The following is a 22,154-nucleotide window of genomic DNA, read 5'->3' as shown; positions in this document are numbered from 1 at the left end:
ACTATTTCAAACTAGCTGCCATTCATGAAGCCTGTAAAACATGGTGGGGAAAGAAGTCCCGATGTTGAGGGAAGTTTCTTTGTGTCACTGCCTGAGTAGTTAATGTGTCGTAGAATGTATAGGAACTGTGAATGAAAAGGACATTGGTTATTATGTTCTACAGGCACAAATAACCACAGATTCGGGGAAATGTAGTGATACTTCTTTTGCTGGTCTGTATTTGCCTTGTCAGGGAAGAAGCATACATAGAAGAAAAATCTCCTTGCTGTAAAGCTCAAATATGAATGTGTTAAACCACACAGTCTCTACTGTGATTTCTAATCTGTGACAGGAGTACCCTATGGGAATGCCAGCTACTAGAGTGGAATTTGGGAGGTTCTCAATTATCCCAATTATAGGATTGGTTCTTTCCTATTTCTGGCCTCTCCCATTTCTAAGATCTTTTTGTGTTGGCATAACAATCAGAAAAGAAGTGTATTTCTATTCAAGCATTTAATCTTATGTTTCAGTATTGAATACAATGTGAAAAATACATTGCCAATGAAAGACAGAGGAAGCAAAAGGCATCCCTGGCAATAACAGATTTAGGATCTGAAAAATCTGTGTAGATTTTTCACTTCAGCACTTCTGGTAGGTTTTTCTGAGTTATTCCCTTGTCACATTCCCTGTAACAGCACATATGCTGCTGCTGGTCCAGTACCAACTTCTTCAGTGCCACTGTTTCGATCTTCATAAAGTTTTATGTGCAACATTTCATCTGTCAACCAGATGATTTCTGTTGCTTTCAAAGACAGTAAGACAAAACCAGGTCTGCTTTCTGATAAGGAATTTCCTTGCTTCTTCCTTAGAAAACACAAGTAGGTTATTTGCCATGTATTTTTAAGATAACAGTTATTTAAGGTTTCATTTAAGAACAGTAATTTTGATTGTTATACCAGCTTCAAAACAAGCAAGAAGTATAGTTTACAGTCTTGTATTAATTACTTTTGAGCAACAGTTGTAATTACTTGTCAGCCAGATGACCTCCTACTAGAACAGGATTCAGAAGTGGTTACAGCAATGTAAAGTACTTATTTTCCTCATGTCTGTAGGTATAGCAGCCTTAATATATGTTACCACTCATCCCAAGAGAAATTGGAATTTTATTGTCAGTTCTTGTTGTCCTGAGTTTAAATTCTAGCATTTTCATGCTCCATGCCCTTTCCAAATTCTTTCTGATTATCCTTTGTGAGTAGACGGAACAATTTTTAGTGTTTTGTGGTGTTTTTTTTCTGATGAAAATTTGTGTATATTTAATTTATGTATTAAGGTTGTGATTATCTATAATGACTTCAGTTTCAGTTAGGTGATTTTTTTAACACTGTTGTAGTTCATATTATTTTTCAGTGCTGATAAGTCTTGCAATATTATACACTGTTCCTAAAAAGACATGGCCATTTCCCTTAAGGATGCCCGTTCTAAGTGCTTTTCTGTGTTGGTGTGGGATACTTAATTTCCCAAATAAACTAAAATTGCAAAGGAGATTAATTTGAAATTGTCCTTGCTATGAAGTGGGATCAATTCTAAGCTGATGTTGGAGCAATAGTCCTTTTCAAAAATTTTACTGGAATATCCAAATGCCTTTGAAGTTTCTGGTTCCAGAACTGCCATTCCCTACAAAGGCTCCTCATTGTTTAAGAATGTCATCTTAAAAAAAAATGAAGAAAGCAGGAAGTAATCTCCTCAACACATCTGTGCTATGAATACTATTAATAGAAGCTATATATAAGTAGTATAAGTATATATATAAAATCACAAATAATAGGCCTGCAAGGTATTCTCCAGTGCATTCACAATCTCTAAGGAAGAATATATGTTTATATATAAGCAATCTAAACTGTATTTAAACCATACCTGATAAATATTTATTTGACTTAAGAGAGATTTGACACATCCACCCTAAAACCTATCCTACATCTTAAGGAGGTATCATCTTTTATCCTTTTTTATGTGCAGCTTTCAATACATTGAAAGAAAAGCTCCTCAAAATTACTTATCATGGGACAGTAATACTCACCACCTCTATAAGTTGCAGGGGATCTGAAATCGCCTTTTTTCAGTACCAGTAGCTTTGATACATACTTTTTCTGCATCGATTCAAATTGTGCCAACTTTGACGGCTCTAGAAATAGGAGGTGGGTCAGAAGAGAAGGCTGCGAGATTTTACAGGATCCTCATTACTGATATAGTCAAAGGGAATCTAATTTTTCCACATGCTTTGCAAATAATCTGTGTACTTGTGGTCCTCTTCAGTAATTACAGGTCGCCAGCCTCATATTTTTCAACAAAACAACTGTGCTGTTTCATCAGTTTAAGCTTTCTCTACATGGACTCTTTTCTACATCTTGAGAACAAAAGTCCATCTGTGTTTGCTAGCTCCACAGGACTATATAGCATTTCAGGAACTTCCTAAAAGTTTAGCTGTAATTCCTAAATTTACAGTAGAAATTGTGAATGAAAAATTTTTCAGACTTGCAGGTGTATTCAACACAGCTGTTCAAGAAAGGCAAGTGATGCCAGTTAATCAAAATCTTCTGGAGGACTTTGAAAAGGAGTTCTGGAGCCTAAAAATTTTATTCAGCCCTTCAGATTCGGATCTGGAATCCTGACCTCAGTAATTCCTTCCTTCTGCCTTTAATGTTGTTTCAGAGCTGTTGAGCTCCCTGATAAGTATTTGGTATTTCAGCCCATCCCATTTCTAGGAAATGCTCAGACTTTGTGGTGGGAAAGCAGCTTTTTCAGTTGGCTGGCAAGCACAGTTGACTAAAAGATTCCCATTTCCATGTACAGAAATGCTGAGCAATATCAGAAGGGGGTGGTTTGTAATGAAGAGTTATGCATGCTGTGGTAGGTACCATAGGCCTGATTGCTGAATCTCAAACTGGAAAGAGCCTCTGACAGAGATAATGCTTTAGGAAAGCAGTTTTCTGACTACGCTGCAATAGTGAGTATGAATGGATCCAAGTATCTATGATAGGATTCAGGTTATGCCTTTTCATTGCTTGTGCTGGTTGTCATTGAGTTGCTGCAATAACTACCACTGTTAGCAGACTGGCTTACTGTTAATTGACCTTTCTTAGAGTGTAGAAAGATACAATTCTCCCCCAAGATAAAAAACTCATTCTACTGATGAACCTCAATTTACTTCTTAAAAAAAAAAAAAAAAAAAATTCCAACTTCTGCAACCCTGTAATTTCAGGTGATTTTTATTTATTTTAAAATATTAGTGAAGACACATAGATTCATCAAGGAAAGGTTGTACAGATTCTGGAGGACTCTGGTTATTCCTTGCTTTAATTCTCCTTTCTCCCTTCCCAACACCATCACGTTCCTGGACACTCACACAGGAAGGGTATTACTGCACGAGAGAGGGAAGGAGTCCTGCCAAAGACATTTTTGTTCTTTAATTTCTTTAAGTATACGTATTAAAGTTTGGATGAAGAGAGGCATTTCAGAAACAGGATATGGCATCAATGTTGTTTTAATTTAGAGTTTCTAGGTTCTGAATTGCAGGAATGTGCCCCACTATAGAGACCATTTCCTAATGAGGCACTCGGCATTGACCAGGCTGTCCAGTAAATGGAGCTGCCTGTTTCATATTGGTTGTCAGTTCACATGAGGGATTTCCTCTGTCATCAGAAAGGCAGGCCAGTTGCAGGGCGAGGGTCACCAGCTAATGTGGTCCCAATTTACTTCCTCCCAGAGCACTTTGTCTCCGTGAGTAGTTCATGGAGAAGCAGCGGTTGGGAGGCTGCTTCACCAGAGGGGGCCAGGGCTGATGCAAGAGACCGGAGCTGAAGGTTGTCTAACAAAGTCCAGATGTGGCGTGGCGAGCGCCAGCCAGCGCGCTCGGGTTATACGCCGTACAGAAGCCCCGTGATGTGTGTCCCTCTGGAATTGACAGAGACCCAAGGAGCTTTGGCCTGCGTTGTGGCGGCACATCCACCACTCGTCTGTTAGAAAGTAGCCTGTTTGCCATTTATTCCTTTCCTCGTCAAGCTGTTTGAATGATCAGGATGTATTTATTGTATCAGGGCGAAGCGCTACTCTGCAGTTTTTTTTATGTTGTAAAGGGAAGACATATCTGAATGGGCTGCGGTTTTCCTGTCTGTGGGCTTTGCATCTTAAATGCTTGGGGTTTTCTACTAGGAGCTGTTTGGAGCAAAGATTGTCATTTTCTGTGTTTATACAGTGTCTAGCACAGTGGGGGCCTGACTTGACCAACATCACTAGGCACTACTACATAAATGTTAAGTAACAGTGGTGAAATTTTTGGAGACTCTGAACTGTATCAGTGTCCATTTTCTGAGAGCTTGGAGTATCACTCAGTGGAATTGTTTGTAAATTACTATATTAACTTGTATTATTACATAAAGTTTCATAATTATTCCTGATTCTTTTATAATATCCATTAGCAAAAGTTACCAGGAACTAGTTTGATTCAGTGTTATTGATGAAGGCATCTCAAAATTTTCATTTTAAGTGGTGTGACTCCAGGTTAGATTAATACTGGGAACATATTTATTATGCTGCCTTTTCCTAAATAACAGTAATTTTCAGATCAGTTCCTCAGTTTTTTAAGAACATGTTGAGTTTTGATCCTACACTTTAGCATGCTCGCAGAACTACCCAGCTAAGCTTTCTCTACATACTTCATAAGCATGTATTTTCTTCTATCACAGAGATTGTTAATGAAAAATTTAAGTAATACTGGGCGCAGGATATAGCTCTGCATAATCCACTTGATTTATTCAGTTATACCTATAGGTGTAACTGATAGACTTAAAGACAATTAGTGAAGGAGACCTTCAGTCTTTGGAAGTCTTTTCTGTGGCTGGTGTGTCTATCATCATAATGTCATTGTGAATCTGTAATTTCCCTTACTGCAATTCAAGCTCATTACTGCTTTTTCTATCTGTTATGGGTATAGAAAAAAAAAAAAAGACTGTTTCATTGCACTCCTTAGCAGCCCTTTTGGTTTACACAGAGATATCTCCTCTGTGTTATTGTCTAAACTGATCAAGTCTCAGTTCTTCCGGTTTTCATATGTCTTGTTGGCTAGATACCCTATCATTCCAGTTCTTTCTTAGGTTTTATTTGATTTGTCTTTTTCTTTCTCCAAGTGTGATATCTGAAACTGGTCAAAGCTCGAAAGAAGGCCTTCCCTTAGCTGAACTTGTTCATAAGCATGTCATATGAGACAGTGTCAGAAACTTTAATGGAGTCTTCCAAAACCTCATCAGTTCCCACAGGTTCCCAAGAATAACCATTAATAGCATTATAGCAGATAAACTCTTGCCTAGCATAGTATAGTCAGAGCTAGAAAATTTGAAGACATCTGATTTTTTTTGAGTATCATCTCATTTATTCTTTTACTTTTCTGACCTAAAATTATATCCTCTGAGTATTGAAATAAATTTTGTTAATCACCTGAGTACAGTTTATAGTGAACACTGACACAGAATAGGCGTGAGCACTTTGAGCTTCTTGGCTTTATTTTTGATGGCTTTCAGTTTTGACTGAGTAGAAGATCTAGCTTTGTCTTCAGCTTCCTTTTCATTCTCATGTACATCTCTAATGTCTACTTTTCCTCCCTTAGTACTTCCCTCGCCTTCCCTGTTCTTGCCATGTACACTCTTGCTGTTCACTTATACTTAGTGAAAAGAGCTCTTTTCTATTTTAGTGAAGGGACATAAGAAACCCCATGCTATTGGAAGTATGGGTTATGCAGTCAGCTTACTTGTCATTCAGAGGAATCTAATACCTGTCGTTCCCTTCTATCTCCTCGTCATGATCAGTCTTTCCTCTGTGCCCAGCATGAATTGAGGGGCTCCTATTTACCATTCCCATAAATTGAGAGGAATTATTTGGCGATGACTAGTAGTACTAATAGTTAGCATTTATGTGATGTTTAATATATATTTCATCTAGCCATGCAAGTCCCAAAGCTGTTTGTGCTTCTTCCTTGCAAAGATTTTGGCTGGCTTTCCTTATGAGGCCAAGGTACTGCAATGATTTGTTTCTTAAATAAATGTGGTTCATGGGATCATGAGGAAGAGGAAAGAATTTTAGATTCCAGAATAGCTTCTCCCCCAGAAAATGCTATTTTTCCACTGTTTCTTGTTTCCCTGGAAACCCCACACACTGACACCTGACACTCTGCTGTGAACTTTTCCAAAGTGAAGTTCCACTGGTTGGAGTCATTTCTCTTTGTAACAGTAGAATGTAAAACAGGTCAAAGGAGACTGACAGGCAGGCGGTTTCCTCTTACTGCTGTGGAGCTGTATCAGCATGACCAAACTTCTGGCAGTTTTTATTACCACCCTGCCTGATGAAATAATACAGATTCTGTGAGGCATTCAGTTAGACTTTGCTTTGCCTTAGCTGCCCTGTTTTGAAACCATGTCTGATGAGAGTGATTACCCCATTAGCAAATGAACTTGTTCTTCAGGTGACATGGATACAATCACTGAAGGTAAATGCTGAATGTAGTGTTGTTTCTGTGACAGAACTACCATTGTTCTCTGACAGCATCTGAGAGGTTCCAATGATGTGATGGTGCCCACTGAAGCTTAATGAGTGGAGGTACCTCTCAAACCACTGTCAGAACCAGGCTTAGGACATTTAGGAAGATGTATTAAGTTGTCTGAGTGTGGTGGTGTTGGCTTCTTTATAACTGAGAAAACAAAAGTTAATATTTGAAATAAGTGATGAGATTCAGGGCACTTGGATCCATCTTTCTTTATTGATCTCTTCACCACCGTACCCACATATTTGCACTACCAAGAGTGGAAATAGATGCAAAAGTGGGGGAAAAAAACCCTATGTGATAAGAAAGTTAAGAACAAGCAGACAAGTTTGAAGGGAACTTGCATGTCAGAGGTTCCTGTATGTATTGGGAAGAACAGAAGGTAGTATGTGAATTCTGGTATTCTCTTAATGCCAGGTTAACCTATTTGAAACAGCGACAGATGAATGTACTTTGCCAGGAAATTTTCAAGGAATAGTGAAGCATTTTGAGAACTGTTGTCACTTGTAGCGGACTTGGTACCGAAATAGTGCAGTCAGAGCCCCGTTTATGCACTGTGTGGTATGTAGAGTCAGTGTAAAGTCCTTTTTTTCAGGTTCTTGTAGTGCCACTATTTGCAGGGTCAAATACAGCTTTACAAAATTTGAATCTGCAGGCTTTAGTATACAAAGATGCCAAAATGCACAGTTTTTATGGTATATTCTTAGCTGTACTGACAATGTAGCTGGCATACATGTGAGCAGGCAGGGGGGGTGGAAATCAGTCTATGCACTTATTTTTCAGGAAGGTATTGGACTAGAAACAGAAAAAACTTCTGGCTGAAGTGAATATATATCCACTAATTGGCTCTCATCAAGCGTTGCCAACTGTCAAATTTAAGCATCGTGGCCGTTGTTGGAGGCCTATAATCCACCCAGATTATCAATCACAGCACCGCTCATTTTTGCCAGGTTTTGCTCCTCAGTAATTGTTTCTGTCAAGGGGGAATCTCTGCCAGAAGCAGACCCCAGCACCCTGACAGCAGCTGAACAGGCACAGAAAGCAAGGCTTTGTCATTCCCTTGCACACTGCTTCCTGATGCACAGCACAGGAAGCCCTCGCAGATTAAAAGAAAGCACCTTCACCCTGTCATGTGCTCCAGACTTTTCTCCCATCATTTTTAATCATTGATTACCACAGTAAGAGCACTCAGGGCAGCATCAGCAGTCTTTTCTGGGGCAGCATTTCATCTTCCCGTGGTATTCCTTATACTCTCATTCCTCTCTCCTTCCTCCTTTTACCTTTATGCCCTGCCTCTTGTATTACCAAATAATAATGTATGTTCAAGTGAAGTCCTTTCTGCCACTGGCCTGACGGTGCCAGGGAAGGGAACTGCCTGTTGGCCCCGCTGTAAATGGCCACATCTGCTTTCTGTTTGTGCCTTTGTGTCTTAACTGGTAGTTTCTAGGACATTGCAATGGCGGCTTTGTAGGTTTGCATGAAGGGGAAGGTTCTTTGCCTTACTGAGAGATTGAGTTTTAAGGTTTGTAGAAGTACTTGGGAACTCAGATAAGAGTACACTACTTGCTACCCTTTCTTTCTAGACATTCGTAATATTTTAAAAAATACTCTATGGGCTAATATTTCCCAAGTTCAATCTCAGTTTTCAAAAACCTGTTTCAGTCTATTAGAAATATTCATCCATTTTTTAATTATATTAATATTTTCATATTATAATACATCTTTTTAATTCACTAAACTTTTGCATAAATAAATGTAAATTAACTGGATAGTTGCTGACAGCATCTGCCGCCACATTTACAGTACCTCTCATTCAAGGATTATGAACTCCTACACTAAGTGATTTAAACAACATTGTCCCCGACTAGAAAATCAGGATTGCTGGACAGGTCTAGGTTAGCAGTTGAGAGACCCTGTATCCCATTTCTGTAAGTGACAACCGATCTGCTGGTGTTTGATATCAATTAAAATTGTTAAGCCTACACCAGGAGGACTAGGTTCATTAGTGGTATTAAAGAGTTAAGAACACTGCGGTGAGCTTGGGTTTCTCCAGAAGACTGCACTAGGAAATCTAATTTGGGGCCTAAAAAACAGTAATTCCTTTTTCTGTGAATAGTATTTCTGGACATTAGTGCACTGTAAATATAGTCATTGTCTTTTCATGTCGCAGTTGTACCTTATGGTGGTTTACTTTATCTATTGTGGCACAAACCACTCATCTGGTAGACACTGTTTTTCATTTAAATAAAAAGAATATATTAGAACAGGCCTTTTTAATACATACAACCAACAGAGTATTCACTTATTTATTTCTATGAGACTTATGTGCTCCAAATTTTATGTTGAGAACAGTTTCAAAGTCTTTGTGTCAGCTGATAAGTTCATGAGATCAATGCAAAAGCTCAGAAAGAGCAGTTTGGAAGAGTTCTAGATTGCCAATAGTTGTTCATTCAAGAAATAAAATTATGGGTGCTTCTTCTTTTGCTTAACTTCTGTGGTTAGTGGGGTAGTTGGGAAGGACCCGTACATGACTACTCCCTCTTTGTTGTCCAGCAGCAGGATGTGCCTCAGGGGTGAAATATTCGAGACTTTCCGACAATCGGTTCTTGTGGCTGGGTTGGTTTGGCATCACTCTTTCGGTATTTGAATTGATGATGTTTGAAGGTTGACCGGAAAATACAGTGTGTTCATGATTACATTTCAATCTTGTCATTTAGACACATTATTTAGGGAACTCTGAAGTTCTGGTGACAGAGAAGATTCCACTTAAACATGTAAATAATCTTGATGAGATTAACCAGTGAATATATTTTTTGTGAAGAAGCAAGAATTTCACACCAAAATTTCAGATACAGGAAGATTTTGAATGACTTGTTTGAACTCAGTAAAAATACTGTGATTTTCCAAGATGACTGTGTAACCATCCTTAATGATATTTCCTTGATTGGATTCAACCGTTTCTGTATTAAATTATTCCTATCTTAACTACCTTAAATAAAAAGCAATTCACATATTGATAGTCTATAGAAGGGTATTGACAGAAAGCTGAGAAGTATTTTACCAGCTTTAGTACTGGTTTTAATTTGTGTAAGCTCCGTCACTGGTGAGGTGATAGATGATGCAAGGTGTGTTCCAAAAACGTGTAAGGAGAAGGTAACGTCAGAGATATGAGGTGACAGATTGGTTTCATAAACTAGATATGTAGAAGATTTCGGGTAGATTACAGATTAACATTTGTATGACTTAATTTGTCAGTGATGTATTTTTCTCTTGAAGGAGGAATGATGGAAAGAATTGTGCACCTAGAAATATGTAATGAAAATTATGAACTATAAGATAGAATATATTGCATGTTTGGGATTTTACTGTGTTATTTTAGGAGTAACATAATAAATCAGTGGGTTTTTTGTTTGAGAAGAGAAAAATGCATAGTCTGCAATAGAGAATTTTAATCCCCACCATATTAAAAATTGATAATGGAAAAATTAAGTCTTAACTGTACAGAATGAACTTCAGCTTCAGTAAATAATAAGCTATTGATGAACAGCAGTCTCAGGTATTTTTTAGCTTATACACTGAAATACCTCTCAGCCTACAGACTTATTTTCTCATATACTGTATTAAGCTTTGTAGAATTCTGAAAATAATTTCCCTTTTTTTTGAAACAATCTGATTGAGCCTAGTCCAGTACACCACATCTCAGGCTAATTAATAGGTAATGCAAGGGAAAAAACAAGTTTCATGTTGCAATTGGAAATCGAAGATACAGGCTGCCAATTAGGACTAGTTTCTCGATACTAACCCTTCACTGATTTACATACCAAGTTGTAGAAAATGGTAGGATACTGTATGAGGTTTATCCAAAGGAGACATAGATTTATTGAATTGGGCATCAGTTACTTATAGTAGCTTCTGCAAATGGACAGGTGCTGATGGCTGCAGATTCCTCTCAGTTCTGTTAAATTCATGCTGTTATGTTCTCAAGAATCCACGTCTTAAAAAAATTACTATTCATGTTTTGGTGCTGAATAAATTATGCATTTTACTCCTTAATAAGTACATGCTGTTTTCTACACCCTTTCTCTAAGATGAAAAAATATTCACAGCCAAAGAAAAGGTGTGTGGTTTTTCCCTAGAGGTAATGTTTTTGCCACTTGACATTTGTGAATGTGTGTAGGGAGGCAGTGAAGATTTTTCTGCTGGCTGCAACTTGGGAAGCTGTGAGGAGTCTGGTGACTGCTGCCAACTCCAAAAGATACAAGATGAGAAAGTTGATACTGATGGCGATCCTGCTTCCAGTCTCTCCCCTGGATGGGGGTGTGCAGATGATGCTGTCAAATACAAGGTAGTGATTTTGGCAGATCATCTCCAGGGCAGTTGTGTTCTGCTGTCTGAGCAGACCTGTACTGAACACAAAATAAGGGAACAGTTGCTGTCTGCCCTTCTTTGCCTTGAATGTGGTGCCAAAAGTTTGAGTCTTTTCAGTAACAAGAAATGATTATAGGGATTAGTCCTAGATTTGTGCATAAAGACAAAGTCAGTCAGTTATCAGATTGCTGTCTGATTTTGCTTGGCATAATCAAACATTTATCATGTGGATATAAGGTGAATTTGCTGGTCAAGCACCCTCATTTTCAAATATGGGTAAATTTACCTTTGCAATAACACATTGCACAATTTTAGGTTCTCAATAGTATACATGAATACTAGACTTTCAACTTCTGTAAAGCTTTAGTCTCCAAATATATATTAAACTCTCATCACTACCGATGCCTGGGGGAAGTAATGGTCTTTTATCTTGAATACAGCCCTAGTGAAGGGATAGCCATTTTATTAAGGGTTTTGTTCTCTTTGTTTGAGCACAACTTTACAGTCACAGAACTTAGTTGTTTGTTCTCTTTCTTTCTGTTTACCACCAATTCCTCTCTGTCTTAGTGTGAATACAAATATTTCCTGTAGTTGAGTAAACAAAAAAATAAATGGAGCTCTCACAGCTGACACCAGCCAAGTTCTTTTTAGGATCTGAACAACCTAGATATCTCTTGTTTTTACAGTGGATTTTTATTGGGGGGGGAGTGAAACTTAAGTTTTTTAAACATTTAATTTTACCATTGTACCACACTTAACCCTTTTAATAGTTTAAGGAATTACTCTTATCACTTTTTTCACATTAACGTGAAACGTAGCTATAATTTCTGATACCAAGCCAGCATGCCTTCCATCTCCAAAACACTAGTAGATATAACCTTGGCTTCACCTCCTTTGTTACAGCTAGCAACCCAAACTCCTGCCAACTGCTGACATTAATGGTATTGAAAAAATAATAAAAGCATATAGTGATCCTTAAGAATATACATATACATAAGTTGTTTAAAACTTGGAAGACTGCATGAGTTCATTTGCTCTGTGGAAGTAATAAGTAGTATACCTTCTCATTCTAGTGGGTTTTATTCTTTTTTTTTTTTTTTTAAGGGGAAATATATTTATTTATACACACAGATCTTCATTTTGTTCACCTTTCAAGTCTCTTCCATATTTCACAGAGAAACAGGCATGATATCAGTATGTTTTTCTGGACTGGAAAAAGATGGATTCACAGATTTGGTGGGAAGAATCCACAAATTAGGAAGTACAGACTAAGACTAGTTCCTTATTGTCCATCTCTGTCCTTTTCATCTCTATTTGTAGATCTCTTCCTCCTCTCTTCCCCCCTTTCCTGATTACCAAAACTAGCTAGTCCTTCTCCATTGTCAGCCAGCAATCTGTTTTATGATACAAAGAGGGCTTAAAAAATATGAAGGTTTCCTTGCTTCCTCCTAGATCTTCTAGTTGCAAATAAATAAGTTGAGGTTGCCCCTGTCCTTCTATCCATTCATCTCTATTTCTTCCTCTTCTTTGTCAGGGCTCTTTAACATGTGACATCACCTATCATAATTTAGAGACTTTGCAGTAAAAGGATTGTTAAGGAAAAAACACCAGAGGTATGACTGGCTTTTTCTTCATCTTGTTCCTCAAACCTTTTTCTTTTGGTGGTTCTATAGCAGAGAGGGAATTTTCTAAGACTTTTTCCTAAGCTTTACAATGTGCTTTATGGTGCCGCTTGAGTGGGCCTCTACTCGCATGCAATGGCATAATATAATGTAAATCATAAAAAGACAGCAGATTAGGAGTAGAGCAGGCAATGACACGAACACTGTCTGAAATGCAGACACCTTAGACAAATTCACCTGACAAAACTGGCACATCTGTACACATTGTGTGCCATGAATTTTGTAGAAAGGAAGAGAACTTTCCTTGGTAAGAATAGTTTTGGCACAAATACCTGAATGTTTCTTCAGTCTTTCCAGCTGGTACTGTTATCTAAGCTTTGATGCAGACTTAATAGGAAAAATCAACCTCTACAGGAAGAAAATGGAAAAAAAAAAAAAGTGTTGGTTTATTGTGATCCTCCTTGCTTGTGTACTGCATGCAAGAGTAGGGCAAATGGACAGGAATCATCTGTCCAACTCTGCACTGCACATGTGCTGCTGTGTGCTCAGGCAGGAATCCTGCCTCTGTGGACCAAACACTGGGACAGTGTGGATGGACAGGAATCCTGTGTCTGCAGACCACACGCACAGATGGTGCAGACAGACAGGAATGTAATGTCTGTGTGTTTGTATGGATCTTATGAGGCAGGGCTCTTCGACGTGGATGTCAACCCTAATAATTGACCATACAGAGAAAATTCTTAGCTTTAATTTAGTTTGGGGTAGCAAAGCTCTGTTGGTTGTCAAAGGAAATGCCCTTTCAACTCTTCCCTCCAGCAGTTACCATGGAGAATTTTGCCTAGATTCAAAGATGAAAGTGAGGCAGAAAAAGAATAATATTGGGTTTCTTTTTCTTTTATACGCAACAGCTTTTAAAATTAATTTCAGAACAAGAATAAATAGTCTTGAGGTTTCGTTGTGTTATTTTTTTAAAAAGTTGCTATCAACACTGTTTATATCATGTAGACACAGACACATTCATGTATACACCCAGAGCTGGGTTCTGGGCAGTTACAGACAGTCTGTGTTGAGATGATACTGAGCAGCTCACATCACTTTAGCATCTAGGAATTTGTATCTGTACATAACCATGCTTTTTTGCCAAGAACAGCATGTATAGAGGGGGGTTGCTATTAACAACTCTTTGAAGCTGCAGGCAAATGCAATTCAAGTGGTGAGTCATATAACAATAAAAATATTTAAGGCTAAAGAAGCTATGGTAAAAACACTGGTATATACCTTTCAAAAATAAAAATACCTGGATAAAGGAATGCTATTACTATATTTATTGTAAAAACACAGTCACAGTAGACAAAGATTTGAAAACTTCCAAATTGCATCAGTTAGGAAAGGTATATGTAGATATATGTGAGGAGGTGGCCTACTAATGATTTTGTCAAAGCAGGGGATCATGGCTAGGTTTTAAGATTTTACAGTAGGATGCATCTTGTGTATAAATTCCTAGACAAGATTTTGCCAGTCAGTTTTCATAAGTATCACTGGACTGAGAAACTTTCTGATTTCAGACTGGGAGAAAGACTGAGAGAAAAATGCAGAGTGACTAAGGCAGTTGTGTTATACAGGCAGGTTTGTGAAGTTGAGCATATGCAAGTGGATTTATTTTGGAAAGGATAACCAAATAGAATAACAAAGGAAAGAGGGACAGAGTAAGGTAGACGAGAGTAAGATGAGCAGGGTGTGGAGTGAAGCTGAAGTGAAAAGGGAAGGAGAAATTTCAATTAAATTGTCATAACAAAATAGAAGTCCCGTCAACTATGTAAAACAAAGCTTCTATTTTTGTAGAAATACATGCCTGCTCTTTGGGATATGATATAGGCAACTTAGGAGTTTTGCCTTCCAATATTTATAGATTTTGTAAGACTAACTTTATCTCTGGTGCTTAATGTTGGTGCTTAAATTGCACAACTTTAAAGTAATTACAGGATCTTTATAGTGTTGGAATTCATTTCCAACCTTATCATAACCTGAGATCTTTTATATTTTGCTTTGTAAAACACATGTATCACCAACCTACTGAAGTTTTTGGGGAATGTTTATGCTCCAAAGTACATTTTGGCTTGTTTTTTCTTGCTGCTTTTTTGTCTTTGTTTTTCTCTCAATTGATAAAATACAAGATGAAGTTTTAAGCTTGGACCCACAGACACACCATGAGGGGGGAGAAATGAGCAAGGGGAGAAGTACAATTAGGAGTTTTCAACAGTTTGAGTAATGCAGACCATGACAAAGACTGACTTCATGTTATTTTAGAAGTAGCGTTTCATTTTCTTGTTCAAGTGAGTTGTCCTTGGTGGTATGTATCAAAAGTATGTTAAAGAGACTGAATAAACTGTATACATTAAAGAGTCGGCAGACACATGTACTAAACATGAGAGGCTTACTGCTGTTCACTCGAGAATTTGTAGCAATTCGGCCTCCCAGAATCATAAAGGAAGGCATGGAGCCTGGTATCAGAAAACTCCACTTCTGTGCAACATTTAATGCAAGGATATATAGAGAGACTACATCCAAACTCTTACAACTTGAACAAAGCATGCTAGTTTGGACCAGCTTTTATCCTAAAGTCCTCCAAATAAAAGTTTAAATGACAGTACTGTCCATCTGCTTAGCTGAGCTGTAGTTCCTACCAAGTAACTTTTCAATGTATTGACTGTTTTCAACCAAATTTGACAGAGGGAAAGAAGTCTCAAAGATTGTGTAACTTGTAGGAACTTAATTAACATCCACAGCTGGGTAGAGGCAAAAAAACCCCAAAGTAGTGCTCCCACACAGGGAAAGGCAAGAAGAATTGAGCTGTGATATATTTTGTTTGGCTGTAGCATACACATATGGCTGGCCATTCAGAATATATACATACTTTCCCACTGGTCCCAGCTGACTCTTGCCTGGAAACACCATGGGGGAGGCAGGCTGGAGAAAGGCATTATTATAGGGTTGCAGGCCATGCTTAGAAGATGTAGAATACAAATCCAAAGCACACAGACTTCATTAACCAGTGTAAAATGGGTAATAAAGTGGACTCGTATGCTCTTCAAGGGTAAGCCATGCTGTCTGCAAAAGAAATCAGTTCTTAACTGATGAAAGAAGCAACGAAGACGGCGCAATAGATAGAGAGTGGATGTAGCAGCATGATTTAGCTAAAACCAGTCTCTGTTAAGCTAATTTAAATAAATGAGTCTCTTCTGCTTTCAGGGCATGTGGCAGCAAAGGATACTGATCTTACATTCTCTGACAGGAAATTCTGCAGTAAGGCCCTTCTCTGCCATGGCATGGAACCAAGATCAAATTTGCCCTCACAAACTGCACCACAGGGCAGGCTCATAACACAAAAACTACTTACCTGCTTACTTTAAACCTGGAGTGTAGAGGTTCTGCATGCTCACTACTGGAAGGTGACTATAACCAGTTCTCTTATCTCAAGATTTAAAACAGCAGCTCATTTTGCTTGCTGTTGCTGTCTTCAGATCAATTTCAGTAAATAATTTTTTTGGTTTTGTGTAGTGTGAGGGATCCAGGATTCTTCAAGGCCGTAGTCACAGGATACCATTTGTCCTTTTGATCTTGCCTGAAAGGTTTTTTTGATGCATAGGCCACCCAGTCAGTATAAATTAGGTTTACAATAGGGTGGTAAACATTCTCAGAGTCCAGCCCTTGCTCAGATATCTTTGAGATACAGAAAAATACACCTTACTGAGCTTTCTGCTTACATGCAGTGGGACAGATGCCAAAGAACTAACATACCTGGTTTACTTCTGAGTAGCTGGCCATGAGAGAAGGAAGGATTTTAATTTTTTTTTATTATTATTATTTTCCTTTTAAATCTGGGACTGGGCAGATTCTAGCTCTTGTGAAAGAAATAAAGAGAAAGGCAGTTCTATTCCCACAGATCAGTCAGTCTTAAACACAGCTTGATGTATCTCTAAAGAGAGTACAGAAGAGCTAAAAGAACACATACTATAATGTTCATGTGGTATAACACAACAAGGAATCCCAGACACAAGACCTGATTCGTGTTGTCTTTTGTGTTTCTCGTTTTCTCTATACAGGATTCAGAGCAATAGATTTCAATAAACTTTGTCGTCAGGCAAACCTGTAGTTAGTTATTTGTTCATCTCCTAAGGAACTAATAAAACTCCAAGAGACACATTCCTGTACGGGGGAAATTTCAATTCAAAATTATATTTTTAAATCCATCCACATATATATACATATGTCAAGCCTCAGAGAGAGCTCCATATCTAAATGATCTGCCTCCATTAGTTTAGTTCAAAGGTTTTGGAATATGAATTATCCAGAGTAAACTCTATGTAATTATCGCGTGTGGGGAGATGAACAGAAAAATGAAATTATTGAACACAGAAATAAAGTGGGCTGATAAAGTCTTTCTCTTTATAATGTAACATTGTTGTACCATTGACAACAGTCGATGCAGAAGCCGGTATCTCAGGTAGAATCTGTGTTAAATCCTGGAGGCTTTGACAAACCCCAGTAGCTTCACGTTGCACAGGCTCTTTGTTGGTCTCACGAAAACACAGGCTCCAGGATGTACAGAACTATAGTAACCAGAATGGTTTTCATACCTATGCAGCTGAATATTGTGTTTGTTTGCTGCTAATAGAGGTATCTCAGTTGCTAATCTTAAACACAGCCAAAAGGAAAGCCAAACCTAACTAATGATATGTGTTTTAAACCTTACAAACAAAAATGACAACTCAGAATGTACCATCTCTTTTCAAATTTGAACAATGTCTCCCAGATCATTAAATATGAATGGAAAGGGGGCATAGAGTAAAATACTTGAAGCAGTCTTTCAGAGATCCTGTGCTCAAGGTAGATATACACTCAAGGTAGAGGTATATTAAAGGTGGGTATAGATATACTCAGGGTAGTTATGCAGGGCATCACATTCTAATAACAGGCAAGGAGGGATTATTCTCTGTGTTCCTGACAGCCAGATTCCAGCAGGGAACTGGTTGGATATTTACAGGGAGTGTGGCTTCACTGCATGTTTTCAGCAAATAGAAAAGGACAATCTGAAAGTCTTTGCAAGAACATGATTTTCAGAAATACTGAATTTGGCACACAACTTAGAAAAAATAATTGCCTGAGTTTCTCCATTAAATTTCTATGTTGTTAGTGGTGAAAAGGTTTCTACACTGTTGAATTTGCATGTGTGTGCTTCCAGTGAAATACTCAACTTAGATTGAAATGGGATGACTCCTTTAATTCTCTGACATGCTGTCTCCACCACATATCCATTTGTCACAAGTACAATCATTATATTGTTTAGCTAATGTGAGGCTTTTAAAACTCAACATTAAAGGTTTAATAAAGCTTGTTTAGACTGGTTAGCAAAGCCAGAAATTACCCTACTCGAATATTTTACAAAAAAAATGAGAAAGTAGTCATTGATGTCATGATTTCTGCTGTGTTGCATGGTGGAGAAACAGTTTTGATGTGAACTCTTTGAATAAGAGAGAATGAAGCAGACTAGATTAATACAGAGAATGCACAGTTTATGAGCTAGTATTTGCTGTTTATTAGTCTTGTCTAGAGATACAGAAGTGTGTGATTCTGACGAATAAAATTTGGTTTCAAAAATTTGCCATGGTAATGGTTACCAGAACACAAGCTATCCTGCAGTAATGCTTAAGAAAGGTATTATAACATACAATCTATGCAAGCTTTCAAATAAAAACGTTCTCTAAAATATATTATAAACAATGTCTGTAGTTAAATGTTAAGAGCTTGAGAGTGTGTGATGGCTCTTTAGTAATTTTGAGGACTGACACTTGTCTAGAGGGTTGAGGACTGTTCTTTTGCATGGTGATTATTGGGAGACTAAAGAGCGTTGTTAACGGCCTTGACAAGGTGTGAGGTTTTGCAGGAGGTGTGTGATTGGAAGGCAAGGAATAAGTTTACGAAATCTGTCTGTCCAAAAAGAAAAAAGAAACCTTCCAGAAAAAAATCAAGAAACCTATTGAGTTGTGGAGTTTTGTCCTGATTTTTTCATTCTAGCATTTTATCTGCACGTGCACAAGGAACATACCTGTAATGGCTCATGGTATTTTTTAAGCAAAATTTGGATCTGATGTCCAGTTCTTATCGTCACTAGTTCTGCTTACAAGCTCTGAAGATTTTGGACAAAATCACTCCTGACACAATCAATTTGTCTGCACTGCTCATTTATTTCCTCACAGGACACAGTGGTTAAACCACTTTGTTGTTCATACTTTTTATAGTGATGTAGAAATGTTTGCCCTAGGATCTGAGCCATAACCTCATAAGGTGGGAGCAGATTGTATAATAGCACCATGACAAAGCAGTTCAGGACTGCAGGATGTTGGAGTGGTTCCCCACAGTAAAGTAAACGGTTTAAGTCATTGGAACAGCCATATGCTCTAGAAATTTCCATCCTTTTGAATATTTTTTTCAGTAGGAGAGAAACTGTTCATGTATTTCCAGTTATTTTAAAAATTTGCAGCTAGAAGTTCATCAGTTAGTATTCCAGTCCTAACCAGAAGCTTCTTATTTCCATATTTAGCATAGAGACTTAGGAAAATATATATTATATTATATTATATTATATTACATTACATTACATTTATTATGTATTTACAACACTGCTTGGAATGCTAATGTTGGAAAATAATTTTTTGTGGTATCCATCAGAAAATAAACTGCTTTTCTTCCTTCTCTTGACTTTTGCCTAATGCCAGTGATATATGTGTAAATTAGTTCCTGTAGTGAAATCACAATACTGATTTTGGTGTTTTCTTGCCAAGACTTGTGTATCACAAACATGCGTTCTTAGATTAACAGCAGAAGCAGTGGAACATCAGGTTGGATTAAAGGGGAACACAGAAAATGCTGTCTAGGTGAACTGATCCCATATGATTGTCGTCATTGGGATGCTGCAGAGATTGTTCAGGGTTAAAATGTTCAAAGGGCTGTAATGGAATTTAGCAGCTAAATCATATTTAGCAACTAGGAGGAATTTTGGAACTTAGATCCCTCCTCTTTTGAAAACACCAGCCTTGATAGCTATAAAATTACCTGAAGATGAAAAGCCTGAATAATAATTTCAGCGTATTTTAGATTGGAGTGGACCTCTGCATCCAACCACATGCTGAGAGCATCTCTAACTAGAGCAGCTTGCTTAAGGCCTTGTCCAGTCAGATTTTCAGTATCTTCAAGGATGAAGATGCAGAAGCCTCTTGGCAGCCTATTCTAGTGTTTGATCAGCCTTGTTATGAAGTGAATTTTCCTGACCTCTAATGAGATTTTTCTGTGTTCTGATTTACATCTTTCATCTCTTGTCCTTTCCCTTCCAGGAAAACTGTGGCTTCATCTTCTGTCCCTCTTCCTATCGAGTAATTAAAGAAGCCTCCTCTTTTTCAGGCCCAATTCTCTCAGCCTCTTTTCATACCTCCTGACAAGTATTAAAAGTAGGTTATTCTACTTGAACTTAAGTGACGGAAGTACACAACCTCTTCAATTCCACTTCAGAATTTTCTGTGAGGGATACTGTGCCTTAAATGTTTAGATCTTCATATTCTTCTCTTCCGGTATTAGCACTAACATAGTTTTTTTAGTGCAATATCATAGAACAGGCTGCCTCTCTCTGGGAAGAGCTACTTTTTCTCTCAGAAAAGTTAATGTGCTGTACTAACTTTCAGCTAAACTTCTAGGTTTTAATAGATTTTTTCCACACACACTCTGAGTCATGTAAGAAGTTATTATTTATTATCAAAACCACAAATTTCCGAAAAAAATGTGAAATAATTTAAAATCAATAGCTCTCATTGCAAAGAAGAAATTGTTAAAGAGCCAACCTTAAATATAATAAAATAATAAATCTGGAGTATGCGCCTTTACAATGAGCTGTTTGTTTAAGTATTAATGTAGCATGTTTCAAGTAGTGATTTATGAATGATGAGTCAGACTTGAAATTCAAAACTTGTTTGACAAAACAGAGCAAACAATATAAAGATTTTGCATGATTAAATTGCTTATTGCTTAAGCTCAATTTACTATTAGCTTTTGTTGAATTATTCCAAAATGAAATCAAATCCAGATTCAAACCCTGGACCTTGTGTATAATGATCTGAGTACAGTCAAGTAAAATCTGCAGTCTCTAGCTTCGAGATGCTCATTAAAATTAGAGTTTTCGGTGAGAAACCATGCAGTTACGAAAGGATTGAATCAACAGCTGGCATTTTTACAGTGAGCTTTGAGCTTTTATTTAAGATATTTCATTTTAGTGCATCTCTGATGATTTAATATGTCTAGCTGTACATAATTTACTGTGTATCATATCTGTCATAGGTCTGGCTAGCCTTTTTATGGTTTTGGAATACAAGAATTTAACAAAGCTCAAAATCACCGTTGTCTGCCTTACAAGCTGGGAGGAGAAATGCCATCACTCCACTTTGAGTTTGATGCAGGTGTGAGTGCCCAGTGACAGTGGCACCCAGATAACTTGAAGTCAAGCAGCTGAGTCAGGGACAGCAGTTCCCTTTGCGAGACCCTAGACCCGGCTCTTTTACTGTCCCCTCTAAGCTACACCCAGAGCTTTGTTGCTGCCGGAATGGTCTTTGTTAAGCCCTTCTGGGGAGGTGGGACGTTTTGTCCAGGTGGATTTCTTTCCTTGTCTCTGTGTGTGTGTGTTTGTAGGTGCCTGGGGATCTCATTTCAGGATTTCATCTCACTAACGCTGTCCTTTGCAAACACAGTCATGTAGTATAGTTTAATGTTCATTGCAATTGCTTATCTAAAATGGTAAAGGTAAGGTATTCCATTTATTCTTGTGCAATTTGTTTTATATTTTGTGTTTTTAAAAATTATGTATCCTCTGGAACTTGACATTTTCTGAGAAGTTGTAGAAAATCTGAGAAAATTGTTTCATATTTTGTTAATTCTTTGCGTGACTGTATTCAGTTTTTAATTTTATAAATCTTTTTTTATGTCACCTTTTCTTCCAAAAGAGTTATTTATTAACTTACTCATTTCCTCACATGAAGGCTTTTCTATAAGTCACGTTTTCCTGACTAGTCTCAGAATTTTCCTACTCTTTGATATATCAATTGAAAACTGATTTGCATGTTGAAACTGGATGGACTTCTTAAGTAATAACCTATTTTCATCTTGTCTACTCTTTTTTTAAAAAGACTGATTTCTTTTGGTTTTTTTTTTAAACTGACTTAGGAACATCTAACATGTTTTCAGTGAATTGTTCTCCAAATTGGTGTTTGAACCTTAATCCCAAGAGTCTATAAGAAGAAATTAATTTCTTTGTACACACATGTACAGCACAGGTTTTAGTAGGTACAAGTCAGATAAGCCAGTTAATTGCAAAGCTGGTTTAGCTTCAAAGTGAAGAGGTTGGAATGTGTGTCCCAGTTTTTACCAGTTCTCTACAGTAATATTTACTAATGGTTTATGAGTGTCTTTTTTTTTTTTTTTTTCAGAATGAATTTTGAATATACAGGATAGCATGAATACCCTATTCTCTTTAGTCCTTGTGAGAACATTAGAAG

General features: G+C 37.5%; 1 protein-coding gene across 13 annotated transcripts in view; it reads left to right on the top strand.

Moving 5' to 3' along the window:
• Positions 1-22,154, top strand: part of ERC1 (ELKS/RAB6-interacting/CAST family member 1) — a 300,191-nt gene that overhangs the window by 242,926 nt on the left and 35,111 nt on the right. The gene's annotated exons all lie outside the window — the stretch shown is intronic.

This window comes from Tyto alba, unplaced genomic scaffold, assembly GCF_018691265.1.
Source record: "Tyto alba isolate M040663 unplaced genomic scaffold, T.alba_DEE_v4.0 Super-Scaffold_21, whole genome shotgun sequence".
Lineage (NCBI taxonomy): Eukaryota > Metazoa > Chordata > Aves > Strigiformes > Tytonidae > Tyto > Tyto alba.
Note: the sequence above shows the minus strand (reverse complement) of the source record. Positions and strands in the feature narration are given on the sequence as shown.